Genomic DNA, 7,635 nt, shown 5'->3' with positions numbered 1-7,635 from the left:
CGCAGGGACTGCCAGGGGCGCCCGCGGGCCGGGATGGCCGAGTGAAGTAGCCTCACAGGAATGCAAATGACAGGAACGCTGGGACGAGGCTTCCTCCGGGCCTGGGCGACGCCTAAGACTACCTTTAACCTTTAATTACACCCGCGTCTTCCGTTTCCCTCCCTCCACTTTCCTAGTGGCTAGAAGCCTTGGCTAGAAGCCTTGGCTAGAAGCCTTGACCCGAGCTCACTGCACGGATCGCCGGTCACTGGTAGAGGCTCCCCAGGGGAGCGGTCCCTTTGGATGAGGAGTGGGTTTCAATCTGTGGAGGCAAGATCGAGCGCTGCGGACACCCAGGAAAGCGGAGGGAGCAGGAAGAGCTCCCAGCAGGAGGGGTCAGAGATCTGGGGTGAGGTTTCCGCCCTGCTGTTCTCAGCTGTGACCCCCAACAAACCTCTTCACCTTCGTCTGGGGCGGCGGTTATCTCATCCATGAGGTGGAGGAAGAGAAAACACTTGGAACAACTACTTTATTTTTATGTATTTGTTGCCATTTGTCAACATTTCTTAAATAGGCGGATTATTTAAATCTTATGTACAGGAATCCCTTTGCATAGCAATGGCGAGGACACAGGATGAGGGCAATGATGGGACCGGACCTCTTGTCCCAGTGGCAGGCGAATTCTCCGCAGGAGCCTCGGAGGAAGAAAGCATCGTTCTCGGCTCTGGAGGACCAGCCACTCTAAATGCCGAGTGCTAGTGATTTCACTGCACTGTCCAGTTTAATCCCCACAACAACCGATAAAATAAACATGAAAACTATTCCAATGTTACAGGCAAGGAGAATGGAGTTTAGAAAGGTTGGATGAGGTTGCCCACCGTTACACAGGTTATAGACACGGGTTATAAAAGTCCATCACTCTGAAACTCTAGTCTCTGCCTGCCACTTGATCCTGTGAATCACTGCACTATAAATGCTTCCACCAGAGTCTCTTTCACACGGGGATCCCATGTCCAAACAAGTATATAAGCATGTAGAGGAGGTGGGGAGGGAAGGAGTGTGAGATTGGGGATGGATGCCCAGGGCCTTCATTGTATTGGTAACATCTCACTCTTCACGCACATTCTACTTCTTCCCATTGCCTGGACATGGGAGCTCACAGGAGGAGGGAAATAAATAGTTGAAAAGGAAGAAAAGCAACTGGCCCTGAACTTGCCATGAGAGTATAATTGCTCCCTGAATAACAGCAATGGGCTGTCTCCCAACTCACACAGACCAGAATGGCCAGGGAAAGCTGTCCAGTGAGTGAGACAGCTAGTGGCTGCCTTTCACTAGTCCCATATCTTAGGAATCTCTCGTTGCTTTCTCTCAAGTGAGTTCTTTTGGGAATGTGGGAATAGCTTAGCCTTTGAAATCATGTTACCCTGTGGGCAAATTCTGGCTTCTCCCCTTACTAACATCTGTGTGACCTTGGAGAAATTTCTTAACCTCTCTATGCTTTAGATCTCTTACCTACACATTGGGGTTTTGCATCAGCCTACGCTCTCTTCCTCCTAGGAAGAGTTAACTTCTAGAAGCAGCACCGAGACTTCCTCATCCTGTCCAGGAGACAGTTCTGGTGGGGATCAGTTTACTCCTGAGGGTCCCAAACTAGGCCAGATAATCCCTGTGATGTCCCCTCAATCTTTCCAAGCCTCCATTTCATCATCTGTAATCTATTACTATTACATCTAAAATCAGAGAAAGATAAATATCACATGATCTCACTCATTTGTGGAATATAATGAACAACATAAACTGATGAACAAAAACAGATCCAGAGACAGAGAAGCATTGATCAGACCGTCAAACCTCAGAGGGAAGGTAGGGAAGGGTGGGGGAGAGGGGAAGAGATCAACCAAAGGACTTGTATGCATGCATATAAGCATAACCCATGGATGCAGACACCAGGAGGGTGAGGGCATGAGCAGGGGTGGTGGGGGTGGGGGTGGCAATGGGGGGAATAGGACACATATGTAATACCTTAATCAATAAAGAAAAATAAATAAATAAAATCAGGGGGTAATCACAGTACTTTTCCTTAGGGTGGTTATAAGGATTCATGTTTTCTAAATGTCCATAAAGTGCTTCTTAGCATTATTCCTGGTATATAAGTAAATACTCAAGGGAAATGGTACCTACTATAACCCTGGCTAGGTGGTTCAGTTGGTTGGAGCATTGTCCAGTACACCAAAAAGGTTATGAGTTTGATTCCTTTAGTGGCACTAAGGGAGGCAACTGATAGATGTTTCTCACATCAATGCTTCTCTCTCTCTCTCTCTCTCTCTCTCTCTCTCTCTCTCCCTCAAATCAATAAAAACATATCCTCAGGTTCAGGTTTAAAAAAGAAAAAAAAAGGTACCGACGATAAAATGACTCCTTCAAAGGAGATTCTCCCTCTTTTCAGAAACCAATGCATCAAGACCCAGCTGTTTTGACTGACATTTTCACTAGTATCTTATATGCTCTGAATCATCAAAGTTCCCAAGAGCCCTAGTCGGTTTGGCTCAGTGGATAGAGCGTTGGCCTGTAGACTGAAGGGTCCCAGGTTCAATTCCGATCAAGGGCATGTACCTTGGTTGCAGGCACTTCCCCAGTGGGGGGTGTGCAGGAGGCAGCTGATCGATGTTTCTCTCCAATCGATGTTTCTAATTCTCTATCCTTCTCCCTTCCTCTCTGTAAAAAATCAATAAAATATATATTTTTTAAAAAAGTTCCCAAGAAAATACTTTTTTTGAGCAATGCTATGAGTTAATTACCTCAAGAATGACTATAACCCAGCAGCCTGACCAGATGAACTACATCCATTTGAGTTAGTTTGCAGGTGTTTTCCTGTGACTTTGGGACTACAGAATTATTCTTTAGATGTTGATGACTCCTTTGCCCTGATGGGCTTGGGATTTTGTATGCCTCTGTTGAACTGAGCAGCAAAATAACCCCAGGCAATTCCAGATAGCCCGCTTCCAGGACTGGGAGCTTTGTGAAGTTCCCCACACTCCACAATTCTAAGGAAAATAAAGTACGACCTGGGGTAGGCCAGACACTGAGGGAAAAGTCATTTCACTCCATCAATTCTGCAATCATTTCGCAAACTCTTTTGGAGAAACAAAGATATGGTCTGTGCACTCTTGAGTCCTCGTCAAATATAGATGGAGAAAAAGTTACATTTGTTCACTCATCCGTTCGTTGAACAACACTCTGGACAAGGTTAGCGATGACCTTTACATGGTAAATACCTTGGTCCATTCTCAGTCTTCATGTAACTAAAATGGATTGTAGAATTTGACACAACTGAACTCTCCTTGAATGCCATGTTCACATGGCTTCCTGGGCCATTCTTGATTCTCCTTTTAACCTCACTGGCAACTCAGAAGGGGTTCTTTTCTGATTCTTACTCACCTTCCTGAATTCTACACTCTGGAGTGCCCCTGGGTTTGTCCTTGAACCTCTTTTCTTTTTAAAGTACATTCATCTCCTGTGATTTTAAATAAATCTGTATGCTGACAACTCCCAAGTTTGTATTTTTAGCCCATATTTCTCCATTCCAGACATATAGCATATTCATCTACTACTCAACCTCTCTACTTGGCCATGACCATAAGCATATCAAGCATAAGTCCAAAACTAAATTTCTGATCCACACCACTCCTCTCATAGCCTTCTCATCCCCTTAATTGCAACTTAATTCTTTTAGTTACTCAAATAAAAAATCATGGAGTTGCCCTAACCGGTTTGGTTCAGTGGATAGAGCGGAGCATTAGCCTGCAGACTGAAGGGTCCCAGGTTCAATTCCGGTCAAGGGCATGTACCTTGGTTTCGGGCATATCCCCAGTAGGGGGTGTGCAGGAGGCAGCTGATCAATGTTTCTCCATCATTGATGTTTCTAACATCAATGTTTTTAACTTTCTATCCTTCTCCCTTCTTCTCTGTAAAAAAATCAATAAAATAGGATGGGGACACATTTGTAATACCTTAACCAATAAAGAAATTAAAGATAAAAAAAATCAATAAAATATAACTTAAAAAAAATCATGGAGTTATCCTTGACTTATATTCCACATCTGATTCAGCAGCAAATCCTACCTTAAAAATATATTCCAAATACTACCTTGGTCCAAGTTACTATCATCTTATGCCTAGATTATTTAGGCTTGTAACTTGTCATCCTCATTTTGCCCAAAATGAAACCCTTAGACGGTCTTCTCTCAACATAGAGGTCAGAGTGAACCTGTGCATTAGATCATTTCCTTCTTTAGAATGCTGAAGTAGCTCCCCACTTCCCTCTCAGTTCAAACCAAATTCTATCAAAGGTTTATACAACCTGTACTTCTTCCCCACACACACGCACATACAGACACTCACCTCCTTGACTCATCTCCCCTATTACCCTCACTCATTCTGCTCCAGCCATACACACCCCTTGCCATTTCTTTGCCCTTGATCTCCTTTGCCTGGACTGTTTTTCCCTCAAATTCCTGCAAAGCTTCAGTCCTCATTTCCTTCAAGTACTTGTTAAAATGCTATCTCCTCAGTGGGGCCTCCTAATTATGATTTAAAATCATCCTCCCATCCTCCCTATATGCTTTATTTTCCTCTATAGCATGTGTCACCAGAATTGATATCTTACATGTATGTAAGCATGTATGTATGCATGTATGTATGTATTTATGTATGTATTTATTTATTATCTAGTTCCCCCACTGCAATGGGAGCTCCAGAAGAACAGAGGGTTTTTTTTTTATTTGATTGTTTATTTGTTTTAGTTTGTAGCATTTTCAAAAGGATTGATGACGTAACACCATCTGAAGCTGGCAATTATGATTTAAAATCATCCTCCCATCCTCCCTCTATGCTTTATTTTCCTCTATAGCATGTGTGACCAGAATTGATATCTTACATGTATGTATGTATGTATGTATGTATGTATTTATTATCTAGTTCCCCCACTGCAATGGGAGCTCCAGAAGAACAGAGGGTTTTTTTTTTATTTGATTGTTTATTTGTTTTAGTTTGTAGCATTTTCAAAAGGATTGATGACGTAACACCATCTGAAGCTGGCAACTGCTTCTTACACACACACCCCAATCCAGGATGGGGCAAAGTAGGTTTACAGTTGTGAGTATGTAAAACACAGAGTTTATTCTTATGTTATTATTTATTAATTATTTTCCATATAAACAACTGTAAACCTACTTTTGCCCACCCCTGTAATGTCAAGTTATTATTTAAATCGCAGTTTAAATCACTTTCGTTAAGATACAGGAAGGCAAATGTCTAAGACACTGCAAAAGTCAACCTTTAAAATGCAGAGGACTGTTTCGCTCACTGCTGTATTCCCAATTCTAGAACAGTGTCTAGCACATACAATGAGCTCACAAATACTTGTGAATGAGTGAATTTTCGTATATTGTACATCTACCATCTTTCACTTATTCTGCTAGACTCTAGAATTGCAAAGATCAGTATTTCTGCCTCCACTGCGTTAATGGCTGAATGTGAAGAGAGGTGAGTAAAGGAGTCAGGCACTGGATGGGGCAAGGGAGCTGGGGGAGAGGCGTGGAGGGGGTCAGTAAGTGATGAATCTTTGAAGGTTTTGGACACACAGAGAAAAATATCACTCCTGCCTTGAGAAGTCAGAAATGGCTTCCTGCCCTGGCTGGTTTGGCTCAGTGGATAGAGTGTCAGCCTGCGGACTGAAGGGTGCCGGGCTCAATTCTGGTCAAAGGCACATGCCCAGGTTGCAGGCTTGATCCCCAGTAGGGGTGTGCAGGAGGCAGTTGATGGATGATTCTGTCATCATTGAGAGAGAGAGAGAGAGAGAGAGAGAGAAATGGCTTCCTAAAGCAGGAGGCATCTGAAGTGGGCCTTAAAAGATGAATAGGTCACCAGGTATATTATTTAAGGTGAGACTAGCTGCCATAACAGATAAATCTCCAAATCTTAATGGTTTACTAAAATAAATGTTTATTTCTTACTCACTTAAAGCCAAAAACCAAGGTTATGTTTGATGGGAAGCTCTTCTCCACGTGGGGATAAATGAGCCAGGCTCCTCCTCTCTTGGGACTCTGCTATCTTCCACTCACAGCAGAAGTAGAAGAGCAGGAAGGATTGTGTGTATGTTTCACAGCCCTGACCTGAAAGTGGTGCACAATCATTTCCATATTCCAATGACCAGAACTCAATCACATGGCCAAGCTCACTGCAAGGGAGGCTGTGCATCCAGAAGGAAGAGGAAAGGAGTTCAGTGGACAGCTAACCAGCCTCTGTTATTCCAGGTATAAGGGGGTAGGGACAGACTCCCCAGGAGAAAGGACAGTAGGAAAGTGGCATGTTTGGGGAGCACTGTGGTGGAAATCCAGACTAGATGAAGGAGAGTGGCTAGGGAAAAAGCTAGAAAGATAGGCAGCACTTACCCATGAAGGGCTCGTGTTTATCATGAAAGATACTTGAACTTTCATCCTGAGGGCATTGAAGGTTGAACCAACAATTCTGGACCCTATCTTTACAGCACTGATATTGGCAGGATGGTCTTAATGGGACAAAAAAAAAAAAAAGAGTAAATTAGGTAGGAGTCGTAGGTGGAAGATACAGGGAGAGGAAATGGGAAGAGAAGAGGGATAGACTCCTACATGTGCTGCCTAAGTGAGTGTATCAGCCCCACCAATTAACCATTCCCACTTTTTTATTTTTTTTTAATATATTTTATTGAGTTTTCACAGAGAGGAAAGGAGAGAGACAGAGAGCCAGAAACATCGATGAGAGAGAAACATCGATCAGCTGCCTCCTGCACACTCCCCACTGGGGACGCGCCCGCAACCAAGGCACATGCCCCTGACCGGAACCGAACCCGGGACCCCCCAGTCCGCAAGCCGACGCTCCATCCACTGAGCCAAACCAGTTTCGGCCATTCCCACTTTTTAAAAAAAATTCCTTTTAGAGAGAGAAGAAGGGAGAGGAATAGGAAAATAGAAACATTGGCGAGAGAAAAACATCCATTGGCTGCTCCTGCACACCCCCTACTGGGGATGGAACCTGCAACCCAGGCATGTGCCAGAACCCATGACTTCCTGGTTCATGGGTAGATGATCAACCATTGAGCCACACTGGCTGGACCCCACCTTTTTAAATTACCCTATGGCATAATGACTATTCTCCACACCTCGCTCCCATCATGTGCTCATTTCATTAAGTAATCACTGGCACAGATGCCATCACCTGACTTTTCATGAAGGGTGGGGTGTCACTTCTGCTCCCCTCAGCATTATTATCCTTTTTCAGGAAGGTGAGACTGTGGCTGCATTTCCCATGACATCGTGACCAACTCTATACTCCTCTCAGTGATGCAGTGTCCAACCACAGTTCCAGCCCAATTTGAAAGTTTTCATAACTCTTTTCCTTAAAAAGTTTCCTCAATCATTTGAATGGCAGAAACAAAACACCTAAAAAGTAAAACAAAACAAAACACACACACACACACAAATCAACCAAGGATCACAAGCCTAGACTGTAGTCACAATACCTGAAGTTATTGTCATCCAAAATTATTTCTTTGGGAGACTTTCATTCCTGGTCCAATCTTTGATTATCATCCAGCCTCTTCTCCCCTGCTGACAAGTG

Source organism: Myotis davidii, unplaced genomic scaffold, assembly GCF_000327345.1.
Source record: "Myotis davidii unplaced genomic scaffold, ASM32734v1 scaffold44, whole genome shotgun sequence".
Lineage (NCBI taxonomy): Eukaryota > Metazoa > Chordata > Mammalia > Chiroptera > Vespertilionidae > Myotis > Myotis davidii.
The sequence above is the reverse complement of the archived record's forward strand: the minus strand, read 5'-3'. Positions refer to the sequence as shown.